This window comes from Equus przewalskii, chromosome 28 (assembly GCF_037783145.1).
Source record: "Equus przewalskii isolate Varuska chromosome 28, EquPr2, whole genome shotgun sequence".
Classification (NCBI taxonomy): Eukaryota; Metazoa; Chordata; class Mammalia; order Perissodactyla; family Equidae; genus Equus; species Equus przewalskii.
In genome coordinates, this window is record NC_091858.1 from 1,721,064 (window position 1) to 1,741,664 (window position 20,601).

General features: G+C 42.9%; 1 protein-coding gene and 1 long non-coding RNA gene across 22 annotated transcripts in view; one reads left to right on the top strand and one right to left on the bottom strand.

Annotated features, from left to right (window-relative positions):
- Nucleotides 1-20,601, bottom strand: part of CSGALNACT1 (chondroitin sulfate N-acetylgalactosaminyltransferase 1) — a 330,736-nt gene that overhangs the window by 159,693 nt on the left and 150,442 nt on the right. For all 21 annotated transcript variants that reach the window (XM_070598636.1, XM_070598651.1, XM_070598638.1 and 18 more), the window contains one exon: nt 20,245-20,330. The gene's annotated coding sequence lies outside the window, so the exon portion shown is untranslated. The remainder of the gene's footprint in view (nt 1-20,244; nt 20,331-20,601) is intronic.
- Nucleotides 10,592-19,400, top strand: LOC139080120 (uncharacterized). Its single transcript, XR_011534299.1, has 6 exons — nt 10,592-11,067; nt 14,848-14,930; nt 16,695-16,997; nt 17,647-17,880; nt 17,991-18,120; nt 18,588-19,400. It is a non-coding gene; the product is annotated as an uncharacterized lncRNA (long non-coding RNA).

Consider the following 20,601-nt stretch of genomic DNA (forward strand, 5'->3'; position numbering starts at 1 on the left):
TCTGATTTTTCAAATAACTTAGAAAATTATTCATCTTGGTTAACAGGAAAAGAAATCAGATGCAAAAACTTAAAGATAAATTTGTGATGATAATCTACCAGCCCAGGCTCTCTTTGAGCTCTTGCCCAAATGAGTCCTGGAAATCCTGGGAGAGAAAAACAAGGCTCGAAAACATGCGTGCCCTGTCACAAGAGGCCATGGCTGTTACTAGGCATCACAACTGACTATGCATCCCCGTTTATTGGGATTTTCTACACTGTCCTGGTGAATGATAGCACAATGGAAGAATATGGTTAAAGTTTTCAAAGATGACTCAGAGAAACCAACAGAAGAAACTTATGGGGGAAAAAAGTCAACACTTTCAGTGAAAGATTGACTACTTAGACCATTCAAAACCTGAAATGCACATTAGCAACACTGTAGTATGCAGGTTGAGGAAAGAAACCCCTGTTGCTCACTTCCCCTCAAAGGCCTGACACTTTCATTTAAAGAGCCTGAGAGCATCTACTAAAATCAACATTTCCCCTAGCTCATGTGTGAAGGAAATCATTGGGCTTCAGGAGTGATAGACATAACCAACACCTGGTCAACCAAGTAATTCAACCCCTCAGCACAGTGATGGGTTCAGAGCTGGACACATGACTCCATCAAAGCCAGCGAGAGTCAGTCTTGGGCCTTGCTGGAAAGATTGAGAGAGAAGCATGTTCCCTCTTCAGCTAACTCAAATCTGGAGATGCTGTAGCCTTGTCCACTACCTAAAAATGAAGCCATCATAAATCTGAGTCCCTGAATCAAAGAATCCCAGAAGCCAGCTGCCCCTGTATATTCATATAACCCAATAGGTTCCCTTTTCTGCTTGAGCCACTAAGAGCTGGGTTTTCTCTCTCGTAGTAAAGTTTCAACTAATATACTCACTCTAGAGAGAAGCAGCCATTTTAACAGGCACTGCAGGGAGATGCCTCAAAAGATTGCTCAGCTGGAAGTCCTGAACACTGGAGTGGGCCAACAGCCACATCAGACTACAGAAGGCAGACACAGACAAGGACACATACTTTGGAGTAAAAAATTCTAAGTTACCCTGAACCAAGTGCAAACTAGGGAGCATACCTGGTTTCACATCAGTCTAACATTAACATAAAAGTCATCTGAGTCCATTTTAAGTGACCTTTCCCCAAAACTTACCAGTCTACCAAATTTCTCTGTCCTTTCTGATAATAATGAGCAAGTATAACTCAGAACAACATTACAGAAGAGAGCTACATTCGGTGTTCATTCAAATTATCAATCACTATAAATCCAATGGCTTTGTTTCTAGCTCTTGTTTGGGATTATGCTCGCTTGGAGGTACTCTGTTTCAGCTTATTGGAACTCTCCGGTCACCTTCCTTGCTACCCTGCACTACACTAGCCACAGAGCCTCCACATTTGGGTTGAAACTGCCAAGAAAGAACCAATGATCGCCCTGCAGTAACTGAGAAACTGGAACAAAATTTCAAAGCCTTCCATATTCTGTTGGCCACCCACTCTTACTTTGGGTTTGAAAGAACTCAAAACCAATGAGGCCAAACACTGACAACTGTCACTCTATGCAGCCAGCAGCTTTTGGGGAATGTTTACACTGCTCTGTTCTAATTAAATGACACACAAGAAGCACAAATGGGCCGAGCCTAGTAGTCTGCTACATTAACAGGCGTGGCTAAAGGGTTTCTCAAAAATACTCCAATTAAAAGTAACCCTATCTATCAGGACAATGAGAAGCCACGTGCGCCACCCGCCAGCTTTGCGACCTTGAAAGGTCACTCACCTGTGCACCTTTTTCATCTGTAGATCCTAAGAGTTGCATTAAATGATCACCGTGCAGAGCCAACATTTGAGAGACCTATGTTCCCTAAATCTGAAGCCCCCAGGCAATGGCACTTGGTGACTCCATAGTTAAGTTTCGGAGCCAGTTAGCATCACTGACACTGCGCTTTTGCAAGTCTATGGTGATTTTCGTATTAGAATTTCCAACTGCGCTGAAATAGAGTAATTCTTTTTTGACAGAGTAAGGCGTAGCTTGAATTTTGAATTAAGAGAAAGCTTAGCCTAACAGTTAACCTTGGATTAAAATTTATTTTACTAACGTTAACTTGATATCACACGATGATATTCTATTTCCTCCAGGAAATTTTTTGCGCCATTATAAAATTTTAGTTAATGCCACTAAATTCTAGACATAAGACACACTGCTGGTGAACACTATTAGTTGCTTATTCAAAAACTGATCACTTATTTATAAAATCAAAAGAGGTATAATCCAAATATACTCAGTGGAGAAAAATGAGTGGATCCTCTTCCGCCATAGTCTTTTCCCTCTGAGTCTGTCCCAGAATGCAGATGACAGAAAGCATTCAGTTCCATGGCTACAGCAGTATATAGTAAACAATAAAGTGTTGTAAGAGATCTCTGTATTTTTTTTAAGAGCTTGTTATCCAGCTTAACTGCAAAGAAGCTATTCGGAAGCAAGAGTGATGGCAAGGCCAACATGGGTACAGCAGGATGGGTCTGGGGAACATCAGAGTGGACTTTGAATCAACCAGATTTAAATTTGACCTCTAGCCCTGTCACTCTCAAGCCATATTCCCTTGGACAAGTTATTGTATCACTCGGAGCCTCCATGTCTCATGTTTATTTAAAGAAATAACAGGAAGTACTTCCCAGGGCTGCTGTCGGGAACAAATGAGGGGATTCTGGAAGTAAAATAGATTACGAAGTGCTTGAACGCTATGCAGAAATTGGTCCCCTTTCTTTTCTTCAGGCGCACCCTCAGGCGAGTCACTGCCACACCGAGAGCCGGACCGGCGAAGGCTCTCTCCTCCAGCCACAGACTCCCAGGAGGGCGGCTGCTTTCCTTTCGAATTTACGCTCTCTGGTCACTGCTGGCATAATTTCTGTGGCAAGGCTAGTGCCCACATGTGACTGAAGAAGAAAAGGCACAGACGACCCTCATCAGAGCACCTTGTCAACCACAGGAAGACAGCCTTGATTCCCCTGCCTCTGACTCAGCTGCGGGGGCCTTGCCCACAGGCGATGACACCACCTTTGCAGCACAGGTAGACCCGGTAGCCTCTGACCTGGTTTCAGCGTCCTGTGTTCTCACCTGGGCCCTTTCTGGAAGAGTCCACTAGCACAGCCTGTGGCTGTACCACACCTCTTCACCATCCCTGTATCAATTCCCTGACTGGTTACTATAAAAACCTCCCAATCTTATTGAGCTATTCCTGCCTGGATTCTCACGGCATGACGCAGAGGAGCAGAGATTCCAGAGGACGTTAGGCCACGAGGTAGAAGATGAGAAGAACATAACAGAGAACATTGCTCCAAGAGAATGTCAGACCGGCCTCCACGTTATCAAATTATCTGCTTATTGAGAAAGCAAGTTCCAGGGCTGAGCAGCAGCCACATTCAGGAGCTCCAGAACGGGACCCTAGACAGCACTCCCCTCTTCACCACTTCCCTAGGCCCCTTCAGCAACCTCCAGGGCCACACCTGCAGCGGAGTGGTGCCCGCGTCCAGGCAACAGCAGCAGGGAGCACCCGGAGGGGGGTACCGCTAAACCGCAACGTTGCAGCAGTTTCCTTTCAATAAGAAACCAATTCCCTGAAGAAACCTGCCCAAGATCAAAAAAAGTTGTGAAGTGGAGACTCCTACTGCAACAGTAGAGAAAAGAAAGAGAACTCAGAAATCTCAGGCAGAGTGACTCTCGCCCATCTAGAATATACAAGACCACCTGCAGAGCCTGTGAAAAATGTAGGTAACTGGCACCACCCCAGACACACACAACCTGAAGCTCTGGGAGGGCCTTGGGCATCTGTATTTTTTTACTGCTCCAAATCAAAGCTTGAGAAACTGTGGCTGAGTCTGCGACTACTGTCAGGGGCAAGGCAGACTCGGAGCCGGGTCATCCCCTCGAGGGCAGTGCTTCTCAGGCTGGGCGGCAGTACAGTGCTATTAAAGAGGCTGGGAACTGCGATGCTGGAACAGGGCCTTGTGGAGAAGAAAGCTGGGAACCACAAGGTTAAAACAAACATTTGTGCTTACTTTGAAACTCCCAGAACCTTCACTAGACCAAGGAGCATTGTACCCTGCAAGAGAGGAATACAATATATGGTATTTTCCAAATTTATTTGTCACAAAAATGTCCTTTGGAAAAGCATCCCGTAGCATTAGTACTCTCTGAAAGACAATTTGGGAAATACTGGTCTGACGTAATTGTCCTCCATGAGTTGTTTCTAGTTTCCTCGAGAGTTCTCCAGGTTCCTCTGGAACCTCTAGTTTCCTGAAAGGACGGTAAGGTGAAAACATTCATTTCAAAAATTGTCTGCGTTCCTGCACTGGGGGCTGGAGCACTCGGAGGACAGTCACTGAGCACTGACTCCAGCTGCAGATCAGTTAGAATCGGGAGAGGAGGACCCTGCCTCCCGCTTCTCTCTACTTGGCAGGCTACTCGAAACAACTCAACACTTTCTAACTTGGTCCCAAAAGAAACGAACATAAGTAATTAAAAAAAAAAAGGAATAGCTACCAAGTGGTGAATCAAAATGAAACTGTGCACATATCGCCGAATTTCCTGGAAAAAGTTTCCAGGGGTATTCACTTTCTCTGCAATACTGCAAACCTCCTTCCTCCATCAAGATGATGCTTGTAGGAGCCCTGTGAGCTGTTACTCTCGGAGCTAGCAGCAAGGGCACACATAGGCCTGCTTTACAAGAGAGATCCTTACAAGGAAGGTACCTCCAACTTCAGGTCAGATGATGCCACAGCTGTCAAGAGGCACGACTTTCTTCCCTCTGTTTCCCTTCTAGGGAATCAGAATTTTAAATTCTCAACGCAAGTGGTAGCCTTCTAGCTGTGATCAGTTTCTTACTTGCATTTCTTTTGTGGCCAGTATTACACACATGCAACAATGAAAAGCCACAGGCAGGGTATTCAGTTGGTGATGACAAAGATATTACTATCATAATACTACCTTCAATATCATATTCTAGCCAGTGAGAGCTCATCACAGACATCATTATTACTCCTATAGATTATTATTTGATTCTGAGTAAAGTGAAATTAAGTTCATCTAAGCAAACCTAAAAAGAATCCAGTCACTCATGTCCTACCAGAATACTGATCACCTAAGTACAAAGAGCGCCCTACACATTACCCACAAATACAGTGTGCCCGTGCCCTCACTCAGGACATTGGCTGAGTGTCTCCCACGCACCAGGCCGCATTCAGGGGTTGGAAATACAGCCGCGAATAAGAGATCGAAATCCCTGCCCTCGTGAAGCTTTTAGTCTAGATGTAAGAATCCAAATATTTAGCAAATTAATTGGATTTTTGTCATTTCTATTGTCTTCCAAGGTTTATTCACTATTATAACGCCTGTCTCCCTTTGATCACACAAATCTTGAAATGTTAGAGCTCAGAGAAGTGACTTTGGCAGCTCTGTGCTTGGCATGAATTCCAGACGAGTGGGATCCTAGCTGCACTTGCACATGTGACCTTAGATGACCCTTTACTTCTCTGAGCCTCAGTTTCCTCATCTGTTAAACAAGGACTGGCTTTGAATCTGACTCAAGCACAGCAGTTAAGGGGTGTTTAGAAATGTTTGTGGGGTGGGGGGCCAGGGCATTGTGGGGGACACAAAGACTGAGTGGGCCCAGGAGTGCTAAACACCCTGTGGTCACAGGACAAGCCCAGCCCAGGGCATGGAGCTTGTGGATGCTAGGCTGGGAGCAGGACCGAGATCTGTGGCACTCAGTGTGAGGCCCTGTTCAAGAGACCACGGCGGTCCCTTCGTTTAAGGCCTGTCTGGGGTGATACGCTCTCTGATTCCCGTTCACGTGGAGTAGTCCGGGCAGGGCACTGGAGGTTCTTTCATGGGAGAGCCGTGTGCCAAGGTCCTCCGCTCAGAAGTTCTCAGACTGGGCAGCCTCTAGCCATCACTCTAAAGCTACCTAGATTTTCAAAATATCTCATTTCTATCAGGAGAGTCTTTTCCTAGCTGAAGCCCAAATACAGAAAATTAAAATTATTACATCAACTCGATCTAATTTCCACTACGATCTAGCTAATTTGCACAGCTATTGTATCTTGTTACACCAAGATATAAATCTTATAACAACCCTGGTTTTGAGAAGATTTAGCATTCTTCCAAAGCCTGAAGTGGATAATGCTAAAGTATTTTACAAGCAAATCATTAACCCACAGAAAATAAGCAGCTTGTAGGGAGAATAATACATGAACCAAATCAAAAAAGTTAAGTAAGAAAATTTTATCAAATAAACAATGTAATTAAATAGCTATGGTTTCATTCACAAGTAAGCAGGGTACAATGCAATCCTGTCCAAGTGGTAAAAATCAGACCTCTCTACTCGATGTATCATACACGAAAGAAAGAATTTTCATCTTTCACCAACTAGGTTGAAATGTCATCCTGCCTTCTGTCCGTGTGTGGTGAATTATAATCTTGCTCCTTACAGTTATTTAACCCCTAATTCACCCTTAAGGCACATATTTGGGTGGCTTAAAGCTACAGAAAGATTGCAAAACATCCCCAGAAAGATTAACTTATATCTAAATTGATCGTTCTCAAACTGTGCACCGAGGCACCCCAGGGCAGCGAAGGGAACTCACGGTTATGCTTCAGAGTATTTTAAACTTTCAAGCAAACTGCAATACTCAACATCTATTGGACATCATGCAAACTACCAGCTCGAGGCAGTTCACACTGTCAACATTAGGTCGAGCCACATTCCTTTTGATGATGATCATATCTTTGGGAAACTACATTTTTAGCAGTCACTGTGATAAAAAGCAACCGCTACACAAAATGAAGTGGCAGTGTCTAATCTGACTGCAAGGTTTAAGAGCTGTGCAGAGCCCAAGAAATGCACACATCTCGTTATTAAGCAACTGTGGTTAAGAACGAGATAAAACTTTTATTTTTCTATCAATTTATTATATTAATTTTTTCAAACCACTACTAAGTTGTTAGGACATAAATACTCATAAGCTAGTGGACCTAACTACTCAAGGAAAAAACTGTCAGCCATTTCTTTTAGTGCTGGAAAAACTGATGAGACACTAACGGCACCAAGAACTGAGAAAGTGAAACCTTTGACCTAACATCTTGGTCAATCTCCAAAAGAGGGCAGAGAATCAGAAAGTTTAGTTTTTAAAGAGCAGATATTTGAAAAAAGAGATCAGCTCCTGGGCCACCTCCTTGAGCAGCCACAGTGACAACAACAGCTGCAGGGGCCCCTGCAGAAGGGTCAGGACCACGAGGTCATCAGTCCCCACATTGTAGGGCCGCTGCCACCTTTGTTTCTGGAGGGTTCAAATATGGGAGGGAAGAATGAATACATATAGTAAACACAGCCTGTAACTAAAGGCATATTTTCATATTGTCACTAGACCGTAGTTTTTTTATTATGAACTTAGGAATGGAGGCTCTTCAGAATAATTCACCATGCTACCAAACACAAGCATTCTGTAAAAAATCAATTACGGTTACTTCAGTTCCCTTTCAGGCCTTATATCCATCAGTCTTCAATCCAACTGAGGCTCGCCACAAAATAAAGATCAGGTGGGAGCCGCCGCATAAGCCAAACATCTTAACTGTCAAAAACAGGCTTTAAGAATGCTCATTTCGGGGCCGGCCCAGTGGCGCAGCAGTTAAGTGCGCACGTTCCGCTTCGGCGGCCCGGGGATCACAGGTTCTGATCCCGGGTGTCTATGTCTATGGCACTGCTTGGCAAGCCATGCTGTGGCAGGCGTCCCACATATAAAGTAGAGGAAGATGGGCATGGATGTTAGCTCAGGGCCAGTCTTCCTCAGCAAAAAGAGGAGGATTCGCAGATGTAAGTTCACAGCTAATCTTCCTCGGAAAAAAAACATTCTTTAAAAAAAAGGAAGGCTAAGGGGCTGGCCCCGTGGCCGAGTGGTTAAGTTCGCGCGCTCCGCTGCAGGCGGCCCAGTGTTTCGTTGATTCGAATCCTGGGCGCGGACATGGCACTGCTCATCAGACCACGCTGAGGCAGCGTCCCACATGCCACAACTAGAAGGACCCACAACAAAGAATATACAACTATGTACCGGGGGGCTTTGGGGAGAAAAAGGGAAAAAATAAAATCTTTAAAAAAAAAAAAAAAAAAGGAAGGCTAATTTTGAGCCAGCCCTGAAGGCCTAGCAGTTAAAGTTTGGTGCACTCCACTTCGGGGGGCCAGGCCCCATTCCCAGGCGCAGAACCACACCACACGTCCAGTCACATAGAAGAAATGGTCGCATAGAAGAACCAGAAGGACCTACAACTAGAATATACAACTATGTACTGGGGCTTTGGGGAAAGAGGAAAAAAAAGGAAGATTGGCAAATGACGTTAGCTCAGGATGACTCCTTCCCAGCAAAAAAAAAAGAAAGTATGCTAATTTCATTATAGGCAAATAATTGATTGATAGATATCGAAACAAAAGGGGTAAAAGTAACATATTTCTTATTAGTTGCCAGCAGAACAAGAGTGACCACAGTGAAGAAACGGAACATCATCTTGCCTGGGTCATCAAAATCAGCCTCGCCAACAAGGGGCAGGTGGCAACCACATGCCTCCCAATGGGATACCTGATAAGAACACATCACTTGTGTGGAATTCCTGATGGGGATGCAGAGCCCGAACCCAATCATGAAAACGCTCGGCTAACCCAAAATGAGGAATATTCTTTAAAAGAAAAAAGATTGTATTCTTCAAAAACATAATTTCACAAAAGACAAAGAAAGGCTATGAAAACGGTTCAGATTAAAGGAATCTAGAGACATAACAACTAAATGCAGTACCTGATCCCAGCACTGGAGGGGAGAAGTTATAAAAGACACTAGTAAGTCCATTTACAAAACCAAAACAGAGTACATTGGATAAATTTAAATAAATGTTAGATTTACCGACTGATACCTGCACTATTGTTATTTTAGAGAATATCTTTATTCCTAGAAAATATACACTGAATTATTTAGGAGTAAAGGGCTGTGATGTATAAATTTATTCTCAAATGGTGTAGAAAAAAATGAGGTATATTAATTTTTAATGTATATACTAGAGAGAGAGAGAAGGGGCACAAATGAAAAGCAAACAGTGCAAAATATTACCAATAGGTCCATCTGGGTCAAGGTTATATGAGTGTTCTTTGTACTATTCTTATTTATGCAACTTTTCTATAATTTGAAATTATTTCCAAATCAATTATTTTCCAAAAGTAAAGTACTGTACCACATTTTAGCACAAGAAAACAACTGCTAAGTAACTAAGGATACTTGCGCCACAGCCAAAGAATATATGTGTCATTACGTAGTACACTTCGAATATCTTACAATTTTATTTGTCAATTATACCTCAATAAAACTGAAGAAAAAGAACACATACATATATCAAAAATATATGGTCTTAATGACAGGAATTCACGATAAATCAATAGTGTGATGAAACCAAAGCCCATAAAAAGAGGTTCTCTACTCATGAGCTTGTTGAAGGTTCTAGAGTGCATGACATGTAAGAACAGTGAAAAGAGCTGAAGATGTCAAGCCTAGAACGAAAACGATTCCATCTCCTGCAGGGGCCCTGGTTGCTGAGGTTCGCCACGTGGAGGCGCAGTCAGCGTCATTCTGTGGTCCTCCTGCAGGCAGAGCCACAGTAACTGAGTTCCCCTAATGATTCTGATCCTGTAGGTCTGGAGTGGAGCCTAGGGATCTGGTTTGTTCTCCAGATCCCAGCAGACTTGGCTGCAATGGCTCCAGGACTCACGCTATGGGCTTCAGTTCTAACAGACCCTTCTCACACTGGGAGCCCCAGCCTCAGAGCCAGACCTAAAGGAGTATGGGGTGTTCTTTTAAGTGTCCATGGATTCCCTTACAGGGTATGAGTAACATCAGGGAGGATGGTTTTCATCTTCATTAAACTAGCTGGAGGCCCGGACAGAGAAAAGGACCCTTGGGGCTAAGCTGCCTAGCTAATTCCTACACGTCCACCAAGACCTCAGCTCAAGCATCGCTTTTTGGGACTGATTCCTATAGTCCATTCCCCCCGGCTAGGCGAGAGGCCCCCTGCCTGCTCCCCAACCCATCCGCCTCATGGCCTTGCTCAATCTTGCGCTGAAACTGTTCATTCCTTCCTGTTTCTCCCTCTAGCCTGCTCCTCGAGGGCAGGGACTGTCAAACGTTCCTCCCTGAATCTCCAGCATCGAGCAATGGCTGACATCCAAGCTAACGTCTATTTAACTCATTAATTGAATTATTTCAACTACGTAAGTCAGAAAAGGAAAAGGCAGTGATCAGAGATTTTTTCCATTTTAGAATAATGTAAACGTTTACATCATGTTAATATTGACAACAATTTATTGTATACCTACTATGTGCCAGGTACTTCACAAACATTAATCTCAACCCTTACGAGAACCTTTAACTGGTACTATTCATTCCATTTTCCAGATGAAGAAAGCAAAGTACAGATGGGTTAAATAGCACTGGCTCCCACTGCTAACGAGGAATGGCCCTGAGGTTCCAATCCTGATTCTAGAACTCTTGTGAAGACAACTGCCTCTCATCTAGAAACAGTCCAGCAATGGTTCCAACACCAAACTGCCCAACAATAGGAGGGGAGAAAGGCCATGGTCATCACCATGTGTGGCCTAAATTACAGAAGAAATTCAGTGGAAAGGAAATGCCTACGTAATTCCTTTACTCTGCTTCTACAGGGAAGAAAACGACCTGAATGTATCTTACGAAGACACCAACAAGCGCAAGTTACCACATTGGCAGCTATTTTCGTTTTTGTTCCCCAAATCAAAATGAAACAATTGGTAACAAGAAATTCAAAGTGCAGCAAAGAGGATAACAAGAAGCTTTTTTTCTGATGCACCTCTGACCTTTCTAAAAGTTAATTATTTTCTCTCATTCATATACTTTTTTGTCTTAAGTTTCTCCCATGATTTTATTCAGGAAAAAATGAAAGACCTTCCTTGAGGGGGGGAGATAAAGACTAGCCAAAGAGGTAAGAAGAAAGATATTCTTTTAAATTAATTGAAGACTCAGATCCTGTGCCATCCATTTCACCGCCTTCCTCCGGAAAACGGCAGGAGGTCCATGCACCACTCACTCACACTCACATATCCAGTAGACGTCTGTCAGCACCTGCGATGTGCCAGGCATTGTACTGGGCACTGAGGATGAGACATTGTCCCAGTAGAGCCCAGGACCCTCCAGAAACTGCAGGCTAGTTAACAGGAAAGAAAGGCGAGAAAATCAAATGGCAGTAACGCCATTTAGTAAGTGCCATAAATGGGGAGTTAACCTGCAAGTCAGCCTAGGGAAAGCGGACCCGGAAGAAAGCACCACCAAAGCCAAGTCATGGAGAATGAGTAGGAGCTGGCCCATCCAATGAGCTTGGGAAGACATCCCAGGGAGAGGAAACAGCACACCCTGGCCCTGGGCAGAGAGGGTCATGCCAGGGAGCCACATGGGGTTTGGGTTGGTTGGCACACCAGAGCACGGGTTACCCTGGAGGTGCCAGGACAACACTAGTATGTTCCAGACCAGGAGCAACATGAGCAAAGATGCACTTTTGAAAGGTCACTGTGATGGCAGGGTGGTGGGTAGTGTGGTAGGGAGACAAGGAAAGCAGGGCAGTAGTCCAAGTGAAAGTGTTAAATGAGGGCCTGAGCTAACACAGAGATGATAGCACTTGGTGAAGTAAAGTAAGGAAGTCAGGGGTGCCTTCTGGATTTCTGGCCTGGGTAACTGGGCGGAAGTAGGAGGATTGGACTGGTGACCAAAGGAAGCGCTCAGCCGGGGCCATGGTGAGCGGGGCTGCCAGAGGGATAGGCAGTAGAGATGGCCGGGAGTCGGCGGCACAGGAGAGTAGAGTGAGCTGGGGGACAAATTTGGAAGTCAGCCGTAAATGGAAGACAGCTCACCATTTAGACCAGAGAAACTACAGAGATGACATAGGGTGAGAGGACAGAGAGTCTGGAAGGCTAAGGGAACACCAATATATAAGGAATGGGAAAGGGGACTATGCAGGAACAGTCCAAGAAGTAAGGAAAAAACTAGAGGAGCTTATTGTCATGTTATACAAGCCAAGGGAAGTGAGAGTTTCAAGGCCGGTGATCAAAGTGTCAAATACTGGAGAGAAGTCAGGTCACATCTGTTATCCATAATCTGGCTTTCTAAATACCAAAAATAAGAGTTAAAATGCCATGCATCACATTACAATGAGATGAACAATAACAATGAGATCAAAACACACAACTAGGACTTCAGGGAAGAAAAGTTAGGTACTCATATAACACAAACAATCCAACCAGCCCACACGCTGTCACCTAATCCACAGCCAGGGACAGTTCTCATCCAAATTCAGGTCATGACTCAAATTAGGACAATTTTCCAAAATCAACATACAAAAATCAGTTGCATTTCTATACACTAACAACGAAGTAGCAGAAAGAGAAATTAAGAATACAATCCCATTTACAATTGCAACAAAAAGAATGAAATACCTAGGAATAAACTTAACCAAAGAGGTGAAAGATCTGTACACCGAAAACTATAAAACATTGTTGAAAGAAATCAAAGAAGACACAAAGAAATGGAAAGATATTCCGTGCTCTTGGATTAGAAGAATCAACACATTAAAAAGTCCATACTTCCTAAAGCAATCTATAGATTCAATGCAATCCCTATCAAAGTTCCAACAACACTTTTCACAGAAATAGAACAAAGAATCCTAAAATTTATATGGAACAACAAAAGACTCTGAATAGCCAAAGTCCTGAGGAAAAAGAACAAAGCTGGAGGTATCACATTCTCTGATTTCAAAATATACTACAAAGCTATAGTAACCAAAACAGCATGGTACTGGCACAAAAACAGACACACAGATCAATGGAAGAGAATTGAGAGCCCAGAAGTAAACCCACACGTTTATGGACAGCTAATATTTGACAAGGGAGCCAAGAGTATATGATGGAGAAAGGAGAGTCTCTTCAATAAATGATGTTGGGAAAACTGGACAGCCACATGCAAAAGAATGAAAGTAGACCATTCCCTTACACCATGCACAAAAATCAACTCAAAATAGATTAAAGACTTGAATGTAAGACCTGAAACCAGGAAACTTCTAGAAGAAAACATATGCAACACACTCTTCAACACCAGTCTCAGCAGCATATTTTCAAGTACCACATCTGACTGGGCAAGGGAAACAACAGAAAAAATAAACAAATGGGACTACATCAAACTAAAAAGCTTCCGCACAGCAAAGGAAACCATCAACAAAACAAAAAGACAACCTAATAATTGGGAGAAGATATTTGCAAATCATATATCAGATAAGGGGTTAATATCGAAAATATACAAAGAACTCACACATCTCAACAACAAAAAAACCAACAACCCGATTAAAAAATGGGCAAAAGATGTGAACAGAGATTTCTCTAAAGAAGATATACGATGGCCAACAGGCACATGAAAAGATGCTCAACATCGTTAGCTATCAGCAAAATGCAAATCAAAACTACAATGACGTATCACCCCACTCCGGCCAGAATGGCTATAATTAACAAGACAGAAAACAATAAGTGTTAGAGAGGATGTGGAGAGAAGGACACCCTCATACACTGCTGGTGGGTGTGCAAACTGGTGCAGCCACTATGGAAAACAGAATGGAGTTTCCTCAGAAAATTAAGGATAGATCTACCATATGATCCAGCTATCCTATCCCACTACTGAGTATTTATCCAAAGAACTTGAAAACACAAAGGCATAAAGATACTTGCACCCCTATGTTCATCGCAGCATTATACACCATAGCCAAGACTTGGAAGCAACCTAGGTGCCCATCAAGGGACGAATGGATAAAGAAGATGTGGTATTTATACACGATGGACTACTACTCAGCCATAAGAAATGATGAAATCCAGACATTTGTGACAACATGGATGGACCTTGAGGATATTATGCGAAGTGAAATAAGTCAGCGGGAGAAAGTCAAATACCGTATGATCTCACTCATAAGTAGAAGACAAAACTAACGACAAACAAACACGTAGCAACATAGATTGGATTGGTGGTTACCAGAGGGGAAAGGAGAAGGGAGGAAGGCAAAGGGGTGATTAGGCTCATGTGTGTGGTGATGGATTATAATTAGCCTTTGGGTGGTGAACATGATGGAATCTACACAGAATTAGAAATACATTATGATGTACATCTGAAAAAAAGATTAGGACAATTTTTCCAAGGCTACAGCTAAGTGTTCTATTCTGCTTTGCCACAAAAAATTATCATAAAAGTCACATGTTACAAATCACATGATAGTACTTAATTTAATTTTCATTTAATCTTTTTTTTCCCCTATCAAGACCCCTATTCTTTGACATATATCCCACAGGTTTGGGACAAGGGTGGCTATTCACATGTTTTCTAAACTTAGAAAACACAGTTAATGATACAAGTAGCCCCGGCTGCAAGTTTTGATTATTAATGAAATTGGTTCTCCCATCAGTTTTGTGGGATCTTCTTCCAAAAGGCTCCTGTCCTGTTGAAGTTAGCCTAGCTGATTTCTATTCCTTGTAACCAAGAATCCTAAATAATATCCAACTTATTTTAACCACCAAGAAATATCAGTTTAAATATTAGCTATCATTATATTCTAAAAGGATAGATATTTCAAATTTTAATACATAACAAAAAAGACCAGAACCTCAAAGTAAAGGTTATTCTTTTAAAGTGAATATTAGCTCTTTGAAAACATCACCTTATTCTTGTTTCTCTGCAGACGACTGACACCTTCACCAGAGACTGGATTCCAGTCCAAGAATTGGCACTCGGCAACCACAAAGTACACTCAAAGTCTAACATGTAAGTAAGTCTCATTACGTTTGTTGAGTTGAAAATATGCAACTCTTTATTAAAACAGTTAAGTGTAAACATTAGCATTTCTAACTGCCATATATTTTTCAAGGCTTTTAGAAGAAAAGTTGCAGTATCAACTTGGATTAGATAGTTTCCCAGTGGTGGAGATGAATTTTGTTTTTTCTCGTGGCCCTCACTATAGGATCATGTTTGTAATGTTAAAAAATCTAAGGAACAATGGAGCTGGAAGCTTCTAGAAGGCTATAATTCTTTCTTTTGCCCAGCGTCCATCTCTAGTCCTCACCCCACCTCTGCCCTCAAACCTTTCACACAGCTCCATCAGATCCCCACCGTCCCGGCTCAACACGCGCCCCTGGCCAACCGGCTTCCAGGTTCGGCTAAAGTCCTGCGGGAAACTCAGTACACAGTGGGCGGGAACCTTTGAGTAAAAAGACAACTGCTACCTGAGTGTCAGCTGAACATGTTGAAACTGTGCTCTTTTCGAGCACCAGAGTGTTATTTACAGTTTTTGAGTCATGATTTTCCACATGAAAGGTCCAATAGAGTGAAGGAAGAAAAAAAAGACAGAAGGAGCTGACGCCTCATGAGCAATCAAATAAACCCTGGAGTTTGTCGTGCCCTCTGCCTGTGACAGAACAAACATTTCTGCTCTTAATCATAAAAGTAATGCTTAAGTGTCATACAAATATTTCTGGATGAGCAATAAGATCCTATCATCTTTACCGAAGCAAAACAGGTGAGGAAGGAGTAATTTTGAATCTGACTTTTTTTTGAAGAAGAAGATTAGCCCTGAGCTAATCTGCCACCAATCCTCTTCTTTTTGCTGAGGAAGACTGTCGCTGAGCTAACATCTACGCCAGTCTTCCTCTATTTTGCCTGTGGGGCGCCTGCCACAGCATGGCTTGATGAGCGGTGTGTAGGTCTGCGCCTGAGATCCGACCCGCGAACCCTGGGCGGCAGAAGTGGACCATGTGAACTTAACCGCTGCACCACCGGGCCGGCCCCCTGAATCTGATTTTAACTGCATATATAGGCAACAGTGAGAAAAGGAATAACGAGGTCTAAAACTAAATTCCAAAAGTCTTACCAATGTAAATACAGTTTGTTTTTATTAGATAACACATTCTTAAATAAAAAGTGATTTTAAAATCTGAACAAATGACAAAGCTCAAGGAAGGAAAAGTGCCCAAAGCAAAGAAATTTATTTTATGTTTTTACTTTTAGAAGGATTAATTATCGTTTTAAAGCAAGGCCTTTGACTTACTTTTTGTTATTTTTAATCATGGTAAAAATACATAAAACATAAAATTGACCATCTTACCGATTTTTAAGTAGACAGCTCAGTGGTGTTAAGTACTTTCACACTGCTGTGCAACCAATCTCCAGGAATTTTTCATCTCGCAAAATTGAAACTCTCCACCAACTGAGCTACCCTCCATTCTCCCCTCCCCTCGGGCCCCGGCCACCACCAGGCTACTCTCCGTCTTTATGAATATGGCTACTTTAGATGCCTCATCTAAGTGGAATCATACAGTCGTTTATCCTTTTATGACTGGCTTATTTCAATTAGTATAACATCCTCAAGGTTCATCTATGCTGTAACATGTGTCAGAATTTCTTTCCTTTTTAAGGGAGAATAATATTTCATTCTCTGTGTAGACCACATTGTGTTTACCCAGTCATCTATCAATGGACACCTCGGGCTGCTTCCCAACTTCACTGACTGACTTTTTAAACTTATTTAACTAGGCAGGCCCTGGCGCTGGAGTCAGACCGCCTGGGTGCAAACCCCTCACCTCCGTGGTAGCAGCACAGAAAACACAAACGTCAAAAAGGAGGAAGCAAGCGGAGTGAAGATCAGTACCTCGTGAAGCGCTCAGCAAATTAAAATATTGCCATTGATGGGTTCTGATGAGGGTTTTGAGATACCAGAAATGCATGCAAACATTTGTTTGCGAATATGAATATGAAGAGAGATACGCCAGATGCTGAAAATGCAGAGACAGTGCCTCCTTTGAGGGCAGTGGGGGACACAGGACAGACAGCTAACAGGTAAACAACTGTACACAATGGGGAAAACAAGGTGAGAGGGAGGCAGGCACAATGGCCCAGCCCCAGCCTCGGCCAGGGCTCTGGAAAGACTTTCCAGAGCTGGGTCCCAGAGCAGGAACAGAGTCAGGAGGGCACAGAGCAAGGAGAAGGCACTGCAGAGAGGGGACTGCAGAACAAGAGTGAGAGGCTGAAGGGCAGGCTTGGAGGTGATGAACTAACTCGAAGAAAAGGGAATCTCAATAAGCAGAGCCCCAAAACAGAACAGAAAAGACAAAAAACAAGGCCTAATTAAGTGTCGATCAACAGGAAGAAATGAAACCCCAGAGAAGGCAAGCGCCACTGGATACCCGCGCTGGTGCTGTGTGAGTCTCCTGGCGCAGGCCTGGCGTGGCTGCATCTGCTGAAAACAAACTGTGGCTCAGGAGTATAAATTCAAACTGTAGCAGCAAAAGCTGAAACTCGGTAAAAGCTTACAGACTTTATGTCACACTTCATTCCATTAAATGGAAATATTTTAAAAGTCTAAAACACGTCCAAAAGAAGGCCACTTTATAAAATGCACACTGCTCTACTCAGTTCTCTGGTTTTTCTAATATGAGCAACTTGACAAGTTACCACATTATAGATTTATATTAGTATTTTCTTCCAGAAAAATATTGAATCAGCTACCATTTTCTGTTATCTGGTAGTCGCATTGCATGGGCTCCCAGAACTGCAAAAGGCCTATGGAGTTATTTCTCTACCAAGAGAGCTTCCGTTGCCCAGACGCTACACAAGCAACTAAGCAGACCACAGACCTGAGAGCAGAAAGGTCTGTGCCCTGCTCATGGATGAGCCGGGAGACCATCGTGCTCACAGTAACGACAACACAGTGACACACTCGGTACAGAGAATGTGGAACGGGCCGGGGAGGAAGAGGTGGCACTTTGGGGCCGGGGACATCCCGTTATCCACTTCTCCATCACTCACTCACCCACTCACTCCTGTCTTCAGTGCCTCCTGGGTGCCCGGAGCTGTCTCTAAGTGTGGAGACGCCTGTTGAGGAACGCCCCACGGCTGCTGAAGGACCAGTACAAGTTCCCCGGGCGGGGAAGTGAGGGTGGTGAGGAAGAAGGCATTCCAGGTAGGAGGAGGGGTACGGAGACCAACCCAGCTTCAAGCAGGCGGAGTGAGTGGGCGAGGGACCGGCAGGAGAGGAGCAGAAGATGGGAGACCAGAGAGGGTGTGACCAGGAGCACAGGTCAGGGGAGGGGCCACTGAAAGACAGAGGCACACCTTTCCCTTGACAGGAGGAAAGGAAGAAAGGATGTGTGGAAATGTGCAGGGAGAGTGAGGAAATACATCAACGGGGCACAGGGTGGCCGTAAAAACGTGAGCAGCAATTCACTGAGAAGGCGCGGTGAGGAACAGGCACTGTGAAGGACGTGTGTGTGACACCAGGGTATCCCACTGCAAACCTTCTATGGCCTAATGCTATGAAATATCTGAACCAAAACATGAACTCTCCTTGCTTGCGTTCCCTGACCACCTACCACAAGGAAAAAACAACCCAGTCACTGTTTTCCCGGTTTATATGTTTGTTTCTTGCAGGTCTGATGAAGGTCCATTGCTCAAAGTCCACACCCTGAGTCTATAAAGGAGAGGGCCCTGGAAAACCGGCTTCCCAAGCTAGCACTTGGTGGAGTGCTAGCCAGGTGGAGCCTCGGCGCCCCGGCAACGTCCCGTGTGTCTGCACAGGGATCCACAGCACCACCCTCGCCCCCTGAAACCCAGCTCGCGCTGTGTGGCTCTGGCTTCCGCTACTCCAGTAGCTTCACAGTAGAGAATTAACATCCTACCACTTTGCATTTGCCCAAGGGGACCTTACCCAGCTTTTGACGGCTTCTGTATTTTGTAAAGTTTCCTTTGCCTCTTTTCTACTATTCTCTCAAGGTTTTAGTATTTATGGTCTACATGGTGTTCTAATGACATTCTCTTCTACATCATCCAAGTCACTCTCAAAACATTAAACGTCACAGACCTAAGATTAGAACAATCCCACATGCCCCTCAAGTGGGCCCTAAATCACCCAGGCCTCTCAGCAACTTGACTTTCTACCCAGAAAGGAATTTGTGAAGAATGATTCTTTGATTATTTTTGTTCGTTTCATTAACTTTTGGCCAAGGTTGTTTTTATTTTTCTGTCATTAGTAACTCGGATACAATTCCTTTTTATCTCCTCATTTAGTTTTAGTACAAAGCAGTTCATTAACGCAAAACCAAATCAAATGTTTTGACTTCCACTTTTTATCTTAATCAATGTAACAAAAGCAAAAACAAAAAATACAAAATCATGAACAAAACCTCTATAGAAATTCGTTAAATAAAGAGGAAGGGCGAAGAGAGAATCTTGAAGATATGCAAATGCTGAGCACGGCTTACTTATTTTCAATTTTATGTCTACTGAATCATTTCTAGAGGAAACTAAAAAAGGTTTGCTCTGCCGAAGAAGGGAACCATATATACAACTTCCCATTTCATACTGTTGCATTTCAACATTCATGATGTCCCTAAGGTTCGTGGTGTTTTTTTTAAGTTTAGTCTTGCCAGATATAATAAAAATATCTTATTGCAGAGAAATTCAAAATCATCGGTTACAAGAGCAGAACTAAAACAATGTTCCAGAGATTTACATTGGTCCCCAAACTAAAACCAACTGCCTAATCCATTAGGGCACTCTTCTCCAAGACTTCTAGAGAGCACACCCCTAAGATGGTATAGGTTAGAAAGGAAGATCATTCTTCAATTCCCTAAACATTTTTACTTAAATAATTATAGCATGGTCAAAATTATGGTGCCCATTTGATTAAGGCTAAATATTTGAGAAAACAATATTCTGTCACAACTTCCAAAAAGAGAACAAATGTTCCTATTCAAGTGAACATTTTTTAAGAAAGAATTATGAGTTCTTCTAACTACATTATTGGTTTAAGTCATTTGCCACTTTGAGAAGAGAGAAATTCGGAAGAAGTTGGTAAGGTTAAATGTAGACTGCAGGCTTTCCAAAGGAGCAGAAGGACTCAAAGCAGCTCAGGGATGCCATCACTTTGAAAAAGTCTGCATGTCTCACATAATAACTTGTTATTAATCAAACTAGTCAAAGTAAAATGAAATTTAACACATTTCAAACATAGCCAGGATACGGAATACAACTCGGACCATACCCAGGTCTGTTTCTTAAGTAATTTATGATCAACTGACTCACTTACCTGCAAGTATAAGACAAGATTAGGATGGAACTACGTCATTCCTCCACCGGGCGAAAATACCTTGGCTTCTCAGAATGGAAAGGAATCTAAAATAAAAATAGGAAACAGCCCCTGTGAATTTCCATGTATTAAATGTAGGAGATATTACAAAATGGTAAAATTTTAAGTCATTTAGGATTTAAATTCAATTCATCCAAAGTATTGCCCCCAAAAGCAGGATATTTTCTCCTCCCTAGTTTAATGGGTAAAATACAAAATATTTGTTAAAAACACACATATATAGAATCAAGGTTAAAGTAAACGGTGAAAGCCATGTAGAATTGTGTGTAAAAGCAAGGCAGGGTCGCAGTCACTTGA